This window comes from Schistocerca piceifrons, chromosome 4 (assembly GCF_021461385.2).
Source record: "Schistocerca piceifrons isolate TAMUIC-IGC-003096 chromosome 4, iqSchPice1.1, whole genome shotgun sequence".
NCBI lineage: Eukaryota > Metazoa > Arthropoda > Insecta > Orthoptera > Acrididae > Schistocerca > Schistocerca piceifrons.
The window spans coordinates 6,168,018-6,189,363 of record NC_060141.1 but is presented as its reverse complement, the minus strand read 5'-3'; positions in this window follow the sequence as shown (position 1 = coordinate 6,189,363).

Sequence of the window (21,346 nt, the reverse complement as noted above, 5' to 3'; positions counted from 1 at the left end):
TTACCTTCGTCTTTCTCCGATTTACTCTCAAACCATACTGTGTACTCATTAGACTGTTCATTCCGTTCAGCAGATCATTTAATTCTTCATCACTTTCACTCAGGATAGCAATGTCATCAGCGAATCGTATCATTGATATCCTTTCACCTTGTATTTTAATTCCACTCGTGAACTTTTCTTTTATTTCCATCATTGCTTCCTCGATGTACAGATTGAAGAGTAGGGGCGAAAGGCTACAGCCTTGTCTTACACCCTTCTTAATACGAGCACTTCGTTCTTGATCGTCCACTCTTATTATTCCCTCTTGGTTGTTGTACATATTGTATATGATCCGTCTCTCCCTATAGCTTACCCCTACTTTTTTCAGAATCTCGAACAGCTTGCACCATTTTATATTGTCGAACGCTTTTTCCAGGTCAACAAATCCTATGAAAGTGTTCTGATTTTTCTTTAGCCTTGCTTCCATTCTTAGCCGTAACGTCAGAATTGCCTCTCTCGTCCCTTTACTTTTTCTAAAGCCAAACTGATCGTCACCTAGCGCATTCTCAATTTTCTTTTCCATTCTTCTGTATATTATTCTTGCAAACAGCTTCGATGCATGAGCTGTTAAGCTGATTGTCCGATTATTCTCGCACTTGTTCAGCTCTTGCCGTCTTCGGAATTGTGTGGATGATGCTTTTGCGAAAGTCAGATGGTATGTCACCAGACTCATATATTCTACATACCAACGTGAATAGTCGTTTTGTTGCCACTTCCCCCAATGATTTTAGAAATTCTGATGGAATGTTATCTATCCCTTCTGCCTTATTTGACCGTAAGTCCTCCAAAGCTCTTTTAAATTCCGATTCTAATACTGGATCCCCTATCTCTTCTAAATCGACTCCTATTTCTTCTTCTATCACATCAGACAAATCTTCACCCTCATAGAGGTTTTCAATGTATTGTTTCCACCTATCCGCTCTCTCCTCTGCATTTAACAGTGGAATTCCCGTTGCACTCTTAATGTTACCACCGTTGCTTTTAATGTCACCAAAGGTTGTTTTGACTTTCCTGTATGCTGAGTCTGTCCTTTCGACAATCATATCTTTTTGGATGTCTTCACATTTTTCCTGCAGCCATTTCGTCTTAGCTTCCCTGCACTTCCTATTTATTTCATTTCTCAGCGACTTGTATTTCTGTATTCCTGATTTTCCCGGAACATGTTTGTACTTCCTCCATTCATCAATCAACTGAAGTATTTCTTCTATTACCCATGGTTTCTTCGCAGCTACCTTCTTTGTACCTATGTTTTCCTTCCCAACTTCTGTGATGGCCCTTTTTAGAGATGTCCATTCCTCTTCAACCGTACTGCCTACTGCGCTATTCCTTATTGCTGTATCTATATCGTTAGAGAACTTCAAACGTATCTCGTCATTCCTTAGTACTTCCGTAACCCACCTCTTTGCGTATTGATTCTTCCTGACTAATGTCTTGAACTTCAGTCTACTCTTCATCACTACTATATTGTGATCTGAGTCTATATCTGCTCCTGGGTACGCCTTACAATCCAGTATCTGATTTCGGAATCTCTGTCTGACCATGATGTAATCTAATTGAAATCTTCCCGTATCTCCCGGCCTTTTCCAAGTATACTTCCTCCTCTTGTGATCCTTGCACAGGGTATTCGCTATTACTAGCTGAAACTTGTTACAGAACTCAATTAGTCTTTCTCCTCTTTCATTCCTTGTCCCAGCCCATATTCTCCTGTAACCTTTTCTTCTACTCCTTCCCCTACAACTGCATTCCAGTCGCCCATGACTATTAGATTTTCGTCCCCCTTTACATGCTGCATTACCCTTTCAATATCCTCATACACTTTCTCTATCTGTTCATCTTCAGCTTGCGACGTTGGCATGTATACCTGAACTATCGTTGTCGGTGTTAGTCTGCTGTCGATTCTGATTAGAACAACCCGGTCACTGAACTGTTCACAGTAACACACCCTCTGCCCTACCTCCCTATTCATAACGAATCCTACACCTGTTATACCATTTTCTGTTCCTGTTGATATTACCCGATACTCATCTGACCAGAAATCCTTGTCTTCCTTCCACTTCACTTCACTGACCCCTACTGTTATCTAGATTGAGCCTTTGCATTTCCCTTTTCAGATTTTCTAGTTTCCCTACCACGTTCAAGCTTCTGACATTCCACACCCCGACTCGTAGAACGTTATCGTTTCGTAGATTATTCAATCTTTTTCTCATGGTAACCTCCCCCTTGGCAGTCCCCTCCCCTTCAATTACAGGCCACATGTCCTGCGGATACACGTTACGTGTCTTTAATGCAGTGGTTTCCATTGCCTTCTGCATCCTCATGTCGTTGATCATTGCTGATTCTTCAGCCTTTAGGGGCAATTTCCCACCCCTAGGACAAGAGAGTGACCTGAACCTCTATCCGCTCCTCCGCCCTCTTTGACAAGGCCGTTGGCAGAATGAGGCTGACTTCTTATGCCGGAAGTCTTCGGTCGCCAATGCTGATTATTTATCAAAATTTAGGCAGTGGCGGGGATCGAACTTGGGACCGAAGACGTTATGATTATGAATCGTGTGATATAAAATGATCAATTATCCTTACATACACAGCCTTTTCAATAACTTTTGCAAACACTGATGACATAGAAATAGGTCTAAAATTATGTGTATTGGAATTCTGAATAAAACCTACCTGCTATCAAAAACGTCTTGGATTACTTATAGATCGCCCATCGTATTTGAAAACAGACTGCCAGAGCGGAAGAAAGAGAAACGTCCCGGGACAGACAGTAGCAGGCCCCTGTGTCGCACACAAGATGTTGCGATATTCTTTATAACGCAGAGCATTAGATGAGAAATGAAACCAGAACAAAGTGCTAAAGCAAACGAGCTGATACTGTCGCAGGAATCATTACACCGCTACAGAATAAGCTGCACCATATGAAATGTGCGTCGAAATTCAGTTTCGAGACGTTCTACGACTGTATCTTAAAACTGTCCAAGATTGTCCGGCCTTCGGCAATACAGTCAAAACGCGACGTAAGGATTTCCGGACTGTCTGGAACTTTCGTGCGGCATTTCAGTTGCTGAAACGCTGCGAATAGCGTCGTTCTCTAAATAGAAAATAAATGTACCCCAAAAGCCATCAGAGACCTCGTTTCAAAGCGACGGCCGTTTTAATTCCGAATAAGCACGCTTCAAACAACAAAGCCCCGAGAGAAATTCTCAACAAAAGCTTCGCGTTTCGCTTCGGCAAATTTATTTAGCTGTGATGAATGTGGCGCTCTCTCTGCGAGAAGACTCTGACTGCAAAAAGATACCCCCCCCTCTCCGAAGCGGGCATATGCCTTACGGATTTCGTCGTTACAGAGCGGAAAATCTATATCTACGCGAAGTGCATTAATGAAAAACAAACCCGAGGTGCTTACTTAGACTGATTCCCGCTGTTTAAAAACCATCTGTCCACAACAAACGTTCCTTACTTGGCGTCCTGTTCGTCTATAACATTTTCTTCAAAATTAGTAACTTTTTCTCAGCAACTGGCCCATTGCTGCTCCATTTAGGCGAAACAAAACATGCTCACTTCCGTACTGCACAGGGTTTCACCATACTGTTAAAAAAATGCATGAATGTAAATCTATAGATTGTTAGGGAGGTACTGATAAGAACCTGAACTGATAGTCACATGTTGCAGGTGTTCTCAAACTTTTAAAATCTGCTGCCAAGCCACCGTTTATCTTAAGTTACTGTCTCGACATTCACACGCAATCGCAGTCACTCGTAAGAGCCACCTACACTCCTGGAAATGGAAAAAAGAACACATTGACACCCGTGTGTCAGACCCACCATACTTGCTCCGGACACCGCGAGAGGGCTGTACAAGCAATGATCACACGCACGGCACAGCGGACACACCAGGAACCGCGGTGTTGGCCGTCGAATGGCGCTAGCTGCGCAGCATTTGTGCACCGCCGCCGTCAGTGTCAGCCAGTTTACCGTGGCATACGGAGCTCCATCGCAGTCTTTAACACTGGTAGCATGCCGCGACAGCGTGGACGTGAACCGTATGTGCAGTTGACGGACTTTGAGCGAGGGCGTATAGTGGGCATGCGGGAGGCCGGGTGGACGTACCGCCGAATTGCTCAACACGTGGGGCGTGAGGTCTCCACAGTACATCGATGTTGTCGCCAGTGGTCGGCGGAAGATGCACGTGCCCGTCGACCTGGGACCGGACCGCAGCGACGCACGGATGCACGCCAAGACCGTAGGATCCTACGCAGTGCCGTAGGGGACCGCACCGCCACTTCCCAGCAAATTAGGGACACTGTTGCTCCTGGGGTATCGGCGAGGACCATTCGCAACCGTCTGCATGAAGCTGGGCTACGGTCCCGCACACCGTTAGGCCGTCTTCCGCTCACGCCCCAACATCGTGCAGCCCGCCTCCAGTGGTGTCGCGACAGGCGTGAATGGAGGGACGAATGGAGACGTGTCGTCTTCAGCGATGAGAGTCGCTTCTGCCTTGGTGCCAATGATGGTCAGGACTGCATACGACCGAGGCACACAGGGCCAACACCCGGCATCATGGTGTGGGGAGCGATCTCCTACACTGGCCGTACACCACTGGTGATCGTCGAGGGGACACTGAATAGTGCACGGTACATCCAAACCGTCATCGAACCCATCATTCTACCATTCCTAGACCGGCAAGGGAACTTGCTGTTCCAACAGGACAATGCACGTCCGCATGTATCCCGTGCCACCCAACGTGCTCTAGAAGGTGTAAGTCAACTACCCTGGCCAGCAAGATCTCCGGATCTGTCCCCCATTGAGCATGTTTGGGGCTGGATGAAGCGTCGTCTCACGCGGTCTGCACGTCCAGCACGAACGCTGGTCCAACTGAGGCGCCAGGTGGAAATGGCATGGCAAGCCGTTCCACAGGACTACATCCAGCATCTCTACGATCGTCTCCATGGGAGAACAGCAGCCTGCATTGCTGCGAAAGGTGGATATACACTGTACTAGTGCCGACATTGTGCATGCTCTGTTGCCTGTGTCTATGTGCCTGTGGTTCTGTCAGTGTGATCATGTGATGTATCTGACCCCAGGAATGTGTCAATAAAGTTTCCCCTTCCTGGGACAATGAATTCACGGTGTTCTTATTTCAATTTCCGGGAGTGTATTAGACGTAACCGAATCACTTACAAAACGGATTGCCTCGCTCGGATGTTACACAGACTGACTACTACGAGTGTTTAGTTCGCGGTCACGGCTTGTACAACACGCTATGCGGATTTTGGTTAACTCAAAAGTCACTCTTTACACGCAGAAATCAGACTTCCGCGCGCCTGTCTTTCTCGCTGCTTTGCGTTCACTTTGCGGCACTCCACAGTCAAGTTTAATTTATAATTCCACAAATTTATCACAGCTGTCCAGAGCTCCTTATAGACTCTGACTTTAGAAAGCAATTCTCTTACTTCAGAGAACACGTACGAGCATGCTTTCCTCTGTTTAGCTGCTATACATCATAGCCAATCCGATATCAGTATTAATTTGCGCAATCCCGCCTCTTTTACATTTGACCAATCACAAGTTAATAGCTTTTATGAACAATTTATTAAACGAACAAATTTAGAAAATGTACAAGTATTAAAACAAATCTGTCTTTAAGTAACAAAGTTATGATAAAATGCATCTTGGTTGCCTCTCCCATCAACTGGCTAGCTGCACTGTACGAATTTTCCCTGAGAATATGCATCATTTTCTGTACAGAGACGTTCTCACGGTAACGTATACTCAATTAATATACGTAACAGTATTCATTTATCACATTACTTTCCATTCACGCTAATAATTAAACTTATTAAATTAACAGTAATTAATAGAAGAAGTTGAACCGTGGTAAAAAATTGCAGTTTTGAGGAGCGCGCCGCAGCGCGTAGTGTGAAGCAGTTGCCCTCCGTTTCTAGCGGTGGCGCCGCTGTGGAAATCGCAGCTTTGGTGTCTCCCTCTGGTTGGAAAGGGGAAAGGTTGGCTGTTCACGTGCATATAAGGGGCGCTATGAGCTCGCCTGTGGGCCAGTCGGAGTGTGGCTAGGTCAGTCTCGCGTCACCAGTTGCTGGTCTGTCTCTCGTTTGCATTTGTGCGGCAGTTAGTGTCTGTCTGTCGTTGGGGTGTTAGTATGTCTGTCGTTTGGATCAGACCTTAAAGCCAGAAAATGAGAGTCTTGCCACTCCACCAGTAACAGAACTCAGCTAGTGGTCGCCCGGTCGGGGCTGAGTTCCTGCATCTGAGTCTGCACGTTAGGCCGCCAGTCTGCTCGAGTTGCTCAGGTAACGGCCATTGGCGGTTGAATCGATCGGTTGGTCGGTCGCGCACTGAGACTCGAGATGACTTGTCCGCCTTGAGCGTCGGCGCATGTGAGGTCCCCACGTGAGTCCACTGGGCAGCGCCCTACAGAAAGGGGTAGTGGCTTCGCGGTTCACAAGAGAGCAACAGGAGTCAACCCACGACGGCGGGCTGGCCGGCGCGAGCTGCGACGCCATGAGACGGGAGGTCAGCGCGCCTTCTTGTGTCCGTTGAAGCGGCTGGCAGCGGACGGTTTGGGAGAGCGTTGGGGGTGCTGCGCCAGGTCTTCGCCAGAAATCGCAGTTTATTAGAAGTTAAGCGATTGGAGATATGTTGTTTCATTTACTTGTTAAATGCTGCTTGTTTTCTTGGTGAGGTCACCAGCCGCTTTGTTTTGGGATTGTCCCACCATTCTTCTCCGTTTGCCTACCCGCGGGAATGTGGTTATTTCCCTTGTAGAATTGGGGAGGTTCGGGTTGTGTAGTAACCCCCCCCCCCTGTCAATCTGCCATAAGTTAATAGCTGCCTCTGTCATGGTTGTCGGATTCGGTGTTGACGGATTTATTGCTTAAAGGCCGAATTCTTGAAATATGTTTCTATCTTGCTTATCATCTTGCGAGGTGGTATATGTGCAATGTACAGCATGTTGTACATTTTATGTAAGTCTGCATTTTATGGGTTTTACTTAAATAGTTATTTTAGGTTATAAGCTGGCCACCCTTCCACCATAAGAGTCCTTTAAAAAAAAATGCACTTTCGGTGGCAAATAATTTGAGGGTTGTACCATTTCCATTCCTCTTACGGGGTGCATAGTTTACGTGTTTGTGCGAGTTGTTATAAATTTTTTGTTTAAAGTAATCTGGTGTGTTGCAGATTTGCACTAGTGTACTCTATCAGAGGTTGTTGTGAGCGGTCATGACTACGGCTGTGTTGAAAGGAAGCAGGCAAGCTTCTCAGCCCGAAGGCTCCTACTGTTAATATTGTTCTTTGCCTCTAAATAAAACTGTAACTTGATATTTCGAGGGTACTTTTCTGCTTATAATTTTAAATCTGTTTTGAAAAAGCTTTTAGGAATAAATTCACATTTGTTAAATTTGCCATCAGTTACTTCCTGGCAACTTCTTCCACGCTCACCTAGTGTGATTAAATGTGTCAATGTTCTTGATGTAAATCCTTAAAAAAAAAAAAAAAAAAAAAAAAAAACCCTCACAAGTACAGACGAAAAAAATTGCAGCATATAGCATAGCTTCCGGTAGAAAAGGAGTATAAATAGATTATCGATACGCAACAATAAAGAAACGTGATCTGCGCTCTCCGAATCGAAATAATTATGATCTTTGTCTATTTCTATAAAAAGAATGAGCGTTTTTTGTTTCACTGTCATTTCGATTCTGATGTTCTAGCTGACAGACGCTTATAGTTCACGGTCTGTAATTCATACAATTACCTGTAACAATATTTGAATTTGTTTGAATATATATGAAACTACTGGTTATAAAATGTGTGTTTGTCACTAGCGAGTGTCTTTCCTGAATATAAGTTAGTTACGTAATAATTAAATGTTCCCCTGGCCATTTTTGCATAGGCTGATTGTTGTAGCGACGCCATTAATGATAAAAATGATGTAAGCTCTTTTAATAGTCATTCCACGCTAAAAGTATTAAAAAGACTAATCTCAATAAATGGAAAACGGCGTCTGGTAATATTTTCCAATTCATATTAGGCCAGAGGTACAGTTTTTGTATTAACGGGAATTTCTATAAATGCTTACGCTGCCATTGCACATAGGCAGCTATCCTGGAGCATCAAGCCTCACAGAAAAAAAGTTAAGCATTGTGTTTAATGTATTATCGCGTAATATTAAACAAAGATATTTAATCCATCGTGAATAAGACGGATATCTTCACTTTGTGTTACGTACGATGTTTCTGGCGACAGCGCGCTGAGAATTCTACATCCGTGGCTTTTAACAAACATAAAAGAGTGTTTTCAAAACCATTTCATACAATAAGAATCACAGCACAGCTATCGTTGTATGAATTAACAGCATTTTCAAAAAGCTGTGCGATAAGCACCAAACTACAATTAATGTAAAATAATGATATTTTGGGACTGCATTTATCTACTAACATTTTATAGATCACAGGTTAATGTAAGCGCGAGATAAACCGTTACAAATGTGAAATTCTGGTACATTAATAACCGGTGTAACCGCCAGAATGTTGCAAACAAATACGCAAACGTGAATGCATTGTATGGTACAAGTGCCGGATGCAGGTTTGTAGGATCGAATTGCATGTTTGGTCATTCGTTACAGGGACGGTGTTCGTTGCTGTCCGTGGATGACGCTGGTGTTGTAGTCTGATGATGTCTCACACGAACTCAACTGGAGACAGGTCTGGTGCTTGAGCAGGCCGAGGCAACATGTCGACAATCTGCAGAGCATCGTGGGTTACAACAGTGATATGTGGACGAGCGTTATCCTGTTGGAAAACACCCGCTGGAGTGCTGTTCATGAATGTCAGCACAAGAGATCGAATCAGCAGATTGCAGTAAAAATTTGCAGCAAGGGTGTGTGGGATAACCATGAGAGCGCTCTTTCTGTCATACTAAATCACACCCCAGATCATAACTCAAGGTGTAGGTCCAATGTGTGTAGCACGCAGACAACCTGGGTGCAGGCCATCTACTGGCAGGCCTTCTAACCAACGCACGGCGTTCACTGGCATCGAAGGAGAACTGGCGTTTGCCGGCCGGGGTGGCCGAGCAGTTCTAGACGCTACAGTCCGGAACCGCGCGACCGCTACGGTCGCAGGTTGGAATCCTGCCTCGGGCATGGATGTGTGTGATGTCCTTAGGTTAGTTAGGTTTAAGTAGTTCTAAGTTCTAGGGGACTGATGACCTCAGAAGTCCCGCAGTGCTCAGAGCCACTTGAACCAGAACTGGCGTTTCAGAAAACAGAACAGACCTGCACCCTGTCCTCCAGTGAGCTGTCGCTTGACACCACTGAAATCGCAAATGGCGGTGGCTTGGGTACAGTGGAACGCGCGTTACACCGCTTGTGGCTCGGAGCTGTCCTTGAAGCAAACGATTTGTAGCAGTTTGTTGTGCCACTGTGGTGCCAGCTGCCACTCAGACTGCTGCTGCCGGTGCAGTGCGATGTGCCAGAGCCGCAACCAAACGCGACGACGTTCCCTGTCGGTAGAGCCATGTGGCCGTCCGGACCCCCCGGTTTTCTTCCTGCTGTAACTCTAGTGACCACCGCTGCCAGCAGCGATATACAGTGGCTACATCCAGCTCTATTACACGACCCCGTTCAAAGTACGCTACTAGCGCCTATTGAGAGTGACTGCGATTGAGTGTGAATGTCGAGACAGTGAAGTTTCCACCTACAAACTACCCATCGTTCAGTAGATCTGTTAACCCGAGACCAGAAAACTTTTTAATGCAGCCTGCCGCTGTGTGTTGAATAGACTTCTTTCTGATGCAGAAACACGCCTACCGACTTTCCTAAATGTCGCACAAATGCACAACTCCTTCCTGCTGTTTCAAATTGTCTGCTCGTTACTGTCCGTTTTACTTAGGAGCAATATAACGTACTACATCTCACGTGGACAGTTTACGAGGTGCCGGGGCTAGCAGTGTATTTAACAATAAATTCTAGAATCTACATATGTAAATGATGCTCTAAGCCCCCCCCCCCCCCCCTATTCTAACTCCAACTTTTGCTGTTGCACAAGGATTAAAAAATATACGCGAACTGACTGTAATCAACCCTGCAAGTGGAGTAGAAAAGAGTTTGGCACCTGCAATAATTTAATTTGATAAATAAGTTAAATAAAGGAAGGTTTCATTAACGTAGTGAGAAACGATGGGTTGCTCTACTGATTAACAGAATGAAAGTTCTGTCCAAAATAACAATATGATTTATTAAGACTAAACACAAAATAATAAACAAAAACACATGAAACATTTATAATACATCAAATTGGCTCCAATTGGGTACACAAACAAACGCTGTGAAGGTGAAGTTGTCCCTAAACTAGATTGTGAGGTTTATGACGAGGTGGTATGTGGAGCCAATTCCTTGCCACTCAAATCTTAAGAGAGACACACAGCTAACCCAACATTAATTGCTGCTACTCAAGACAGAACAAAGTTAGAAAAAGACGAACAGGCGCACTCTGCTGAGCTCTGATTATCACCTAGGAAAATCCCTATCTGCCGGTGCTGTGGACATACATTACCAAACTGTCTTCTTAACTGCCAGAACACGATCTGGCGTACCGGAGGCGATGGCTGGTTGCTTCGACGTCCTCGACCGAAAGGCGAGAGCCGACTACCAGAGCACCTGTACAGGCCGAACACCGAACATTCCCGCCCCCACCACAGTGGCCGTGGTTAAACGTTCCAATCAGCAACTCGAAAACCGGCGGAAAATTCCACTCCATTGCCGGAGCACTACCATTCCACCAATGGAGATTCTTGGCGCCAATTTCTGTGCTGATTTTACTACGTCACGGAGCTATGCCCTGAGCAAGCCAATCACAGTTACTATTTTGCAGAAAGCGCGGTAATTTTCTCGCCACAACTGCCTGGGTACACAAGTCATTCCCACGCCTCGCTGGTAGCCCGCCAGAAAGTGTTTTCGCTAAGTTTCTGCGAAGTAACGGAACCTCTAGCCCAGCCGCTACTTCAGACCCCTCCGGGCGTGTCTTTTGACAATGTCGGCGTCTGCAAAGCATTCACTCTTCTTCCTCACACCCGTCGGCTTAACCCTTTCCAGATCAGGAGAGCCCGCCTGTCACCGGACCACCCGGGTGATGAGAGACGCTGCGTGGGAAGTCCGCGTGTGAAGGAATAGCAACTTTTCACCGCATGCAATTAGAGACGAAAATCGTAAGATAGAAATAGGAGAGGGGCTCATGCCACCTCTCATAGCCCCTACGCCATTTTTGATTGTAATTGGTGAGCGGTTGGCTCACTTAGGAGCAAGGTAGTGAGTCAATCGCTCAAGAACAATCTTACAAACTGACTCCACATGCCGCACTCTATAAAAAAAAATCACTGCAACTGAAAAATGCAGCTCATAGAGGGAGGATTATTTATGGTGTAGCCAACTTCACCTTCTTAATATGGAACACTAACACTCACATCACACATCCATACCCAGGGAGCCCCTTCCAAACACCGATTCACACAGACATTCACGCTCAAAATATGGCCCGGGCATGTGAGCCAAATATGGAGCAGTTTATTCTTTACAATCAGAGTTGGAGTCCTCCGCAATTAAATGCCCAAGATGTTACAACAATTTGAATCATTAAACTAACCTGAACTCACTCACACATGATACTATTTAAGTTAACAATCTCTTTTTGTGAGCTTTCAGAATCTAATTACAACCTCCGATTCATTCTGTCTCCCTGCACCAAGAATAACCTTTACAAAATGTTCCCTGAACTGATGGTCCATTCACAATGACAGTGGTGGTATCTGCTTCAGTTTATGGGGACTTCAGGCACACTGTTTGAATACACACAACAATAAATACAAAATACAAAAAAAACATGGTGTGGAGAACAATACAGTAATTTGTAATAAGAATTACAGTGTAAAACACAAACACATACAAGGTATAACATACATTACAAAAACAACACTAGAGAAAGAAATTTAAGAAAAAGAAACAAGGTTCATTGGGCATCAAGTTGTGTGTGCACATTGCACAAAGTTCACGACTGTGCTGAGAATGAGGCACTAAATCACATTGTTAGAAATATTCGAAGCACTTCACAAATTCCACAGTACTGACATCACATAGGGCTAAACGTCGGGTGTTGTTGCTACATTGTTGCAACGGCAATAGGGTGTGCTGGAGTATCTGCAGTACTCTGTTGAGATTGCACCAAGACCTACGCATATGATCACGGCAGTACGGTAGGAAGACACAGTGATAGGCTCTCCTCACGTCGATTAATTGTCTCTGAGGTCTACTTGTTGGGATACATCACTAGTGTAGGTCTCTGCTCTCGCTGGACAGTACTTTACGTTTCCCAATATTGCAGTTCGACGAGGGATGATGGCATGTGGAGTGACTCCACAAGTGTGTGAGATCATCCATACAGGATCGAACTAGGAGCGACGATTGCTACACCTGCTCTCTAATAGAGAGGAGAAATTAGAAATGAGACCATTCATTTGTTAGAGTGTGTGGCACGATACAGCTTTGTGTATGCAGATCGGCCAATGCTAGTGAGTTGTAAAAACCCGAACAGGGTAGTATATAGCGTCCCTTTCTGTCCTGAGGCACAGGTTCTGACACGATATGTGATCTTCTTCGTGTACTCACGACAACGTGGTCTGCTGCAGGGAATCCCTCCAAATGGCTGCCACGTCCGGAGAGCTAGCAGGCTGTCACGTATGGGTCGCATGTCAGTGTCAACGGCCAGCCCCACTTTCGCTTGTGGCCCGGCGAGGATTGTCTGCCGCCTAATCCCTCAGGTATACGGCCCGGTGACTGTCAGCTTGTAGGACCGGATGCTCTCGCGCCCTTCTCGTTAGGTGGCGCGCTGACGCTCCCCTTCTTGCAGGTAGCCGATGACCTCTTGTTTTTGCTCCGGCTGGCCTCTGCATTGCCACGATCCCCGTCATCTGCACAATTCTTACAAAAATCTTATACTTAACTTTTCCCCATGACCTTCTATGTTATAATAAATTTACATAATGATACATTGATGGTCTGTCATTTCAGACACTCTAATTTTAGTTTTATAGTTATTTATCTGTAGCTATCATAACAAAATCATGGAAATAATTTATCTTGATATTTGTGTAGAGACCGATCTCACTATTGTACATGGTGTGTGACGCTATATTGGATGAAGAAATAAATGTGCGGGCCCGCACTAATATTACCATTAATTATATAGATCGACAGTAGACATGCTCAAGAATTAACTACGATATGCCAACGATCTACATTCTATGTCTTCTGAATAAATTATGTTATTATGTAGGCTGAAGTTTTACTGAGCTATAAAGAACATGCACTATTCTACGTTCGCTCGCCGGTCGTCCCTCCATCTCGGATCTGTGATTTGATGACCTGAAAAATAACATCCCAACAGGCGCGCGCCAAACACTTGTGGTAGAAAACCCCCACAATATTAATCTAGTTATTGTTAAATCCTACAGTTTAACTTATCCTAGTATATCGTACCTTTTTCATTTTCTTTTTTTTTACGTTATACAATACTCTTACATAATTTCTGTTACGTTGAGATGTCTCGCTGCTCGCCACTATTGACGACGACAAAGATGTGCGCGCCGTACGACATGGCCTCCGAGTTCTCACCACGCCTCACTGAAACTCCAGAGACTGGGTTAGCCATGGCTATACAAGACAATAAATTTATAGTTGCAACTTCCTTCTCTATTTGATGCGGTTTTCGCGATGAAAGCACACCTTTCCAGAGGCAATGTAATATGACCAAGCCAGGACTGGTTCCTGTTGACGATTCAGTCGCCCACCACACGCCAGCTACACATTATGTCACGAATATCCAAGTATAAGTCCCTGGTTATTCATCTGTGACAGTCACGAGCAGCACGCTAAATCCCCAACCAGCGCATTGGCATGGTAGGCTTTATGCCCGCATTTCTATCGTCTAGGGCACCATTGGAGTCAAACGCTCACAGGTTCACCCCGACTTGCAAGACAACGATGCTGGCGCAGCTCTGCAAAAAACTATACTGCCCATATTCATCCTCGAAATCACGCAATATACCACAATCTTGCAGTGCACTGACGCGTGCCTGCAAGCATTGGTATGAACGTCTCACGAACTGGTTGTGGCTGCTATGGAGCGTATCACGACTTCTCAGAACACTTCTAATAGCACGTTCTTGTATGCGCCCGTTTGTGCGACATCTCGTCACTCATCTTTATCCCGTAACATGGACACCAGATAGGAAAGGACAAAAACATTGCTCATGGAAAGGTAGTGCCTCTTATCGCAACGACAGACGAGATCACGAACATAGACAAAAAAAGTTAACAGCAGTAAATTCTTATGCGAGAAAACGCAGCGTGCTAGTACTTTAACAATCTTAATCTATTAATGCAACGATTATTGTTCCCCAAAGAAAGTTTCATATATTTGCCTATTCTACTATTTACATTACTTAAACTACTATTATTCCATGAACTTCTTTGTGTGAGAGATGTGGTGGAGTCCTATGGACTAGCGCCAATCCCTTGTTGACTCCCCCTCCTCTGACGTGCATTAGGATTTGCAGGTCTAATTTCAGTCTCCTGGTTCTCCTGTTGTCCTTGATTTCGCTCCCTCCAATTACGGTCGCTTTGCCGTTCGTTATTCCTCCTGTCCCAGATTCCTTGTCTAGATTGACCCTGCTCCCTGACGTTCTGGTTTCCGTGTCTTTGGTTTCCATAACCTTGAATAGCGTAACCTTGGCTTCCGTGACCCTGGTTTCGTAACTGACCAGTGCGATTATGCGATCTGTAGTCGTCTTTCCTTCCTGGCCCGTGGTATTTGTTACTTTGCCCCTTCTTCCTGTTCTTTGCGTCTTGTTTATCAAAGACAACTTCAAGTTCGCGCAATAGACTCTTGAATGCTTCTATGTCAGATCGACACTTCCCGACAAGTGTCTGTTGGTACTTAACTGGCAATTTGGAAAAGCAAAATTTAATGATTTCTCCGTTGCTATATGGACTATCTAAAAACTGATTCTTCTTGAGTAAATCATAAAGAAATTTGGTTGCGCTTCTATGCCCGGACACTTCCAGTTCAGGACAAAATATTATTTCCTCTTTAATCCTGTCTTGCGTTTCCTTTGACCAGTATGTCCGCAGGAATGCACCAACAAATTCCTGGTAAGTCCGACACGTCGCTGCCACACCTCGCATCTTTTCCGCGGCTTGGCCTTCGATGTGTCCACACATGAATTCTAATTTTGCCTGGGTTGGCCATGATGCCGGTAATGAGTTTGTAAACTGCATCACCCAGCTCTTCGGATGCATCGACCCTCCATTTTCTTTGAACTTTTGGAATTTCAGTATCGACAGGAAGTGATTGTGATCAAAATCCTGTCTGATCCTCGCACTGGTGTTGTCACTCGTTTCCGATAGAATAGGCAAATATATGAAACTTTCTTTGGGGAACAATAATCGTTGCATTAATAGATTAAGATTGTTAAAGTACTAGCACGCTGCGTTTTCTCGCATAAGAATTTACTGCTGTTAACTTTTTTTGTCTATGTTCGTTATTGGAGCTATTACTCGCTGTTTCTGCGTGTGCATTGTTAGTACCACACTCTGTCACTGGGCTAGAGCACAGCGGGCTTTTCCTCGGAGACACAATTCTGTGTACTCCATCATTGGTATCCGAACGCGCAGTGCTCGTGTGCCTGTTTCGCTCTAGTTTTGCTATCCGACTCTCTACTTCTTTCATTCGTTTCGTGATGTTCGTAACCGCAATATTACCTTGAGTCTTTAAGAATGATAGGGATTCTGAGTGGGATTGTGTCGCACGTGGCAAGCGAACTGCGAGTTGAGAAGTTACTCTTGCGACTTTCATTGCCCCTGTTGCTGCCGCTTTGGCTAGGCCTGCTACTTTTTGTGCTACCAGTGACATTTGTTTTGCTTCTCCACATTCTTTCTTTATTGTTAATAGTTCCCCACGAATTTTCCCTATATGCGAAATTATTGCCTGAGTGTCCTTCTTACGCTGTTCGTCAGCTTCTTCCTTCTCCTTCTTACGTTGTTTCACATCTTCTTCCTTCTCCTTCTTATGTTGTTCATCAGCTTCTTCTTTCACTGATCGTAGGAAGCTCAGTATTGGGTTTACGTCATCTTTTTGATCCTGTTCAAACGTGGGAGATGTAACTCTGGACACCTGGGCGCTAGAGCTCTGACGTGGCCGAGCTAGCCCCTGTCTGCTCTCGTTCGTTTGATTATAAACTTCTGCTACCGTCTCGACCTGTGTCCCTGTCTCTGTTTCATCCTCTACTTCACTATCATAATCATGGCCACAACACTGCTCTGAGAATGCGTCCAAATCACCTTCCTCATCAATGACCCTGTCGTCCTGTCCTGCTAAAAATGTGCCCATCTCATCTCCGAACCTATTCCCATCAGTAAACTGCCCCTTCTCCATTATGCTATCCTCCTTTGTTTTAGCTTCGCTCGATAATAGTCGTGCCTTACTTCTCGTTATCATTCATGAAAAACAAATTTATCTAAAATGCACAATAAAACTAATCTACTCCACATATTTTTACACATAGACATAAAATTTCAACAACACCTCTCCAACGCTGTAATTATACGCACGATTTGTTGTGGTACAGAAACCACACACAAACCTGACAAAGTGTGATGTGATACGGACACACCATCAAAGGAACACAAAAACAATGAACAGAAGAATATATACACTGAAAACAAAAACTGTAATCATGTGCCGCTACTTAAAACTAAATGTGGAACTACTAGAAAAAAAACTTGGGTATTAATCAATAAAAAATTAAGCAAAAAAAATTCTGAGTGTCCGTACTACTAATAATACTTGCTTATCAGCGATTCACAGGAAAGATCCTGGCTGGGTCGCCATTTTATGCGAGGTGCAGGGGCTAGCAGTGTATTTAACACTAAATTCTAGAATCTACATATGTAAATGATGCTCTAAGCCCCCCCTATTCTAACTCCAACTTTTGCTGTTGCACAAGGATTAAAAAATATATGGGAACTGACTGTAATCAACCCTGCAAGTGGAGTAGAAAAGAGTTTGGCACCTGCAATAATTTAATTTGATAAATAAGTTAAATAAATGAAGGTTTCATTAACGTAGTGAGAAACGATGGGTTGCTCTACCGATTAACAGAATGAAAGTTCTGTCCAAAATAACAATATGATTTATTAAGACTAAACACAAAATAATAAACAAAAACACATGAAACATTTATAATACATCAAATTGGCTCCAATTGGATACACAAACAAACGCTGTGAAGGTGAAGTTGTCCCTAAACTAGATTGTGAGGTTTATGACGAAGTGGTATGTGGAGCCAATTCCTTGCCACTCAAATCTTAAGATAGACACACAGCTAACCCAACATTAATTGCTGCTACTCAAGACAGAACAAAGTTAGAAAAAGACGAACAGGGGCGCTCTGCTGAGCTCTGATTATCACCTAGGAAAATCCCTATCTGCCGGTGCTGCGGACATACATTACCAAACTGTCTTCTTAACTGCCAGAACACGATCTGGCGTACCGGAGGCGATGGCTGGTTGCTTCGACGTCCTCGACCGAAAGACGAGAGCCGACTACCAGAGCACCCATACAGGCCGAACACCGAACATTCCCGCCCCCACCACAGTGGCCGTGGTTAAACGTTACAATCAGCAACTCGAAAACCGGCGGAAAATTCCACTCCATTGCCGGAGCACTACCATTCCACCAATGGAGATTCTTGGCGCCAATTTCTGCGCCGATCTTGCTACGTCACGGAGCTATGCCCTGAGCAAGCCAATCACAGTTACTATTTTGCAGAAAGCGCGGTAATTTTCCCGCCACAACTGCCTGGGTACACAAGTCATTCCCACGCCTCGCTGGTAGCCCGCCAGAAAGTGTTTTCGCTAAGATTCTGCGAAGTAACGGAACCTCTAGCCCAGCCGCTACTTCAGACCCCTCCGGGCGTGTCTTTTGACAATGTCGGCGTCTGCAAAGCATTCACTCTTCTTCCTCACACCCGTCGGCTTAACCCTCTCCAGATCAGGAGAGCCCGCCTGTCACCGGACCACCCGGGTGACGAGAGACGCTGCGTGGGAAGTCCGCGTGTGAAGGAATAGCAACTTTTCACCGCATGCAATTAGAGACGAAAATCGTAAGATAGAAATAGGAGAGGGGGCTCATGTCACCTCTCAAGTTCCTTAAACAGTTGGCATATAACATCATTACAATACACTTAATCTATTATTAGGTTTGTTGCCAAGTACGAATGACAGTTTCAGGATAACAGTGACGTTCACGAATAGGAAGCTGGAAAGGGAAATATTTTTACTCCATCTACCAAGCTGCAAACGGGCCTTCGCAACCGTCGAATAATCCGCACAGAAGCCACAGTCGCCATTCTGAAGCTGGAGAGTGTAATAACGCTGGCAGAAGCTGCAGTCATGCCGGGGGAAAACCAGTAATGCTGAGTTGTACCACTGGTAGTACGCGATACTGCTAAACCGTGCAGCATTTCCACAGCCGACTTTATGATGGGAGCTAGCCTCCTGGAATCCATACCCAGCCACAGCGAGTATACAAGGTGTTCAACAATCCATGTTACACGTTTCTAGAGGTTGTAGAGGGAACTTTGTAGATCAAGTTGTACATAGGAACTCATATCCGGAAACGGTTCGTTTCCATGTTACAGGGAAAACAAGATGCGGAGATCTCATTTCCATTTACTGTGATATTACAATACCTGTTCCAGATGACGACCACCATGTTCGTGGCACACAGTGTATATGCACAGTAAGTTTGCATACACGCTGTCCAACAAGCACGGTCTATTGTTAATCACTTCTGCCGGTTAGGGGTCTCGTAAACAAGACTCTTCATTTGGCCCCACAAGGAAGAGTCCGAATGGTTTAAATCTGACCGACAGACTACATTCAGATGGTTTGGGGCCCGAACTCGAAATGTAGTGCCGCTTCATCACGCTGGAACCACAATTCGTGCCGAAGGTCCAGTGGCACGTCTTGCAAAAACTCGGCCAGCACCTGTTGCAGGAATATGGAGTACCCGGCAACCTTTACGGGGGTAGGAACGACGTACGGCCCATTCACGCTACCACCGTCCATACCTGCCCAGACACTGATGTCGAGGGTGTGCTGAAATCTTCGTGTACGAGTGGCCTTGTCTTGAGCCCAAATGTGGCTATTTCGAGCGTTCAGAACACCACCTATGTTGAAATGCGCTTCGTCGGTGAACAAAATTTTCCTTGGAGCTGAAGAAAATCCACACAGCGGTATAAAAAGCAGGTATAGAAATTGAGGTGTGGCACAAAGCGCGGCGTGCGCCTCTGTGACGGTGGTGTGGGTGGAGTTTCTGCTCGTGCAGAACACGCCAGAAAGAAGAGTGAGACACGTCCAAGTCACGTGCAGTGCCTCGAGTACTCGTTGACCGGTTCTCTTCAGCAAGACGGAGAACTCCTTCTTCCAGCTCCACAGTTTTTGGAGCACCACAGTTTGCTGAATCAGTTGTGAATTTCCCACTTTCTCGGAGCCGTTGTTATACTCTGGCAAACGTGGGATGAGACGTAGTCACACGATTTGGAAAGCACTCGTGATACAGACGTTGAGCTTCTCTTCCATTACACAGAGCTTCAACCTAAATTAACAACGTATCGGGGTATTCTGTGAACGTGTACTAGTCACCGTAATGTCAACTGACGCAACGCCAGGAAGCATGAAAACGAGGCGTATGGAAACAGGAGACACATTGCGACATCGCGTCAACGTACCGTTCATGAATGTAGGTAGCCTACAGTAACAGGCGGACTGCGTAGGAAACATCTAGGGCGCTCTTTTCAGTCCGGAACCGCGAGGCTGCTACGGTCGCAGGTTCGAATCCTGCCTCGGGCATGGGTGTGTGTGATGTCCTTAGGTTAGTTAGGTTTAAGTAGTTCTAAGTCTAGGGGACTGATGACCTCAGATGTTAAGTCCCGTAGTGCTTAGAGCCATTTGAATGGCTCTTGTTTTCCTTGTAAGATGGAAACGAACTATTTCCGGGCACGGTTTCCTATGTAAAACTTGATCTACTTATTCCCCTCCACAACGTCTAGGAGTGTGTAACATGACTTGTTAAACACATTGTAAATACCGTGTGTAAGGACTGCGGACACAAGTAAACGAGAAATAAATACGGTTTTCCAGCCAGCCTTCAGTTGTCTGTACAGCTTCTCAACTCCAGGCCCCGCCAAGCAGCGGCGTCTCGCAGTAGTTCCTCTACACTCAGATGCTGACGGTTCCGGGATTAGAATAGGAGACGCCTGAGCGAGCAAGCTCTTTCAAACCATCGCCTGATACACTCCACCGCAGTGGTTCACAACCTTTCTGACGCTGTTAATCCTGAGTGCAGTCATAGAATAGCTAGTAGCCTCCCTCCCACCCCCCACCCCCCTCGCCCCCCACCAACATTAACGACATTTAGTTTTTGTGGGTGTTTCGTTAAACTAAGAACTGATTACTCAATTGGTACTGACTGTATCTACCAACTGGTGAAGCAATTCTCAGAGCATCGCTGGTTCTGCCGACAGTTCTTTCGCAGAATAGAAAGCTTTGTATCTACATTGAGGGTAGACCCTGTTACAATGCATGCTTTTTCTGAAACGCTCCTGTCTCTCGCGACTCTTACTTCTCCCGTGCCGCGCACTCCCATTTATAACCAACCCGGTTAAAGCGTGCGCATGTACTTGCAGTCCCACACACTTCGTGACATATTTTCACTTTCAGCTAGCAACGTTCGTGCTTCTCTGCATAATCGATGTATACGGATCAATGACTCATTACGACTGCGAGAGACAGATTACCTCTACGACTGCGAGAGAAAGATTATCTCTGGCTCGTGACATAAGAACTCTGTGGATATAATGTGGAACATTGCGTGTGCTATGGACTTACTTACGTCAGATTTAGCAATTGTGGAGAGTATGGTCACATCAGAACTGTAATTAGCAGCACTCTTGTAAGCTACCATTTTGAATACGTAATGTAATTTGATTAGTTATGATAGCATTTGATCTTATGCAAGAGGATGATGTATCCTGAAATATAGCTATGAAGATCATTTACTGAAAAATATAATTTTTTCAATGGAAAAGGTACGTTTAATTCTTTGGTTATTTTAACTTCTTCCTTATCTGTGGTTCAGAACATTATGTGGTGCATCGTAACTCGTAGGGAACTTTGTAA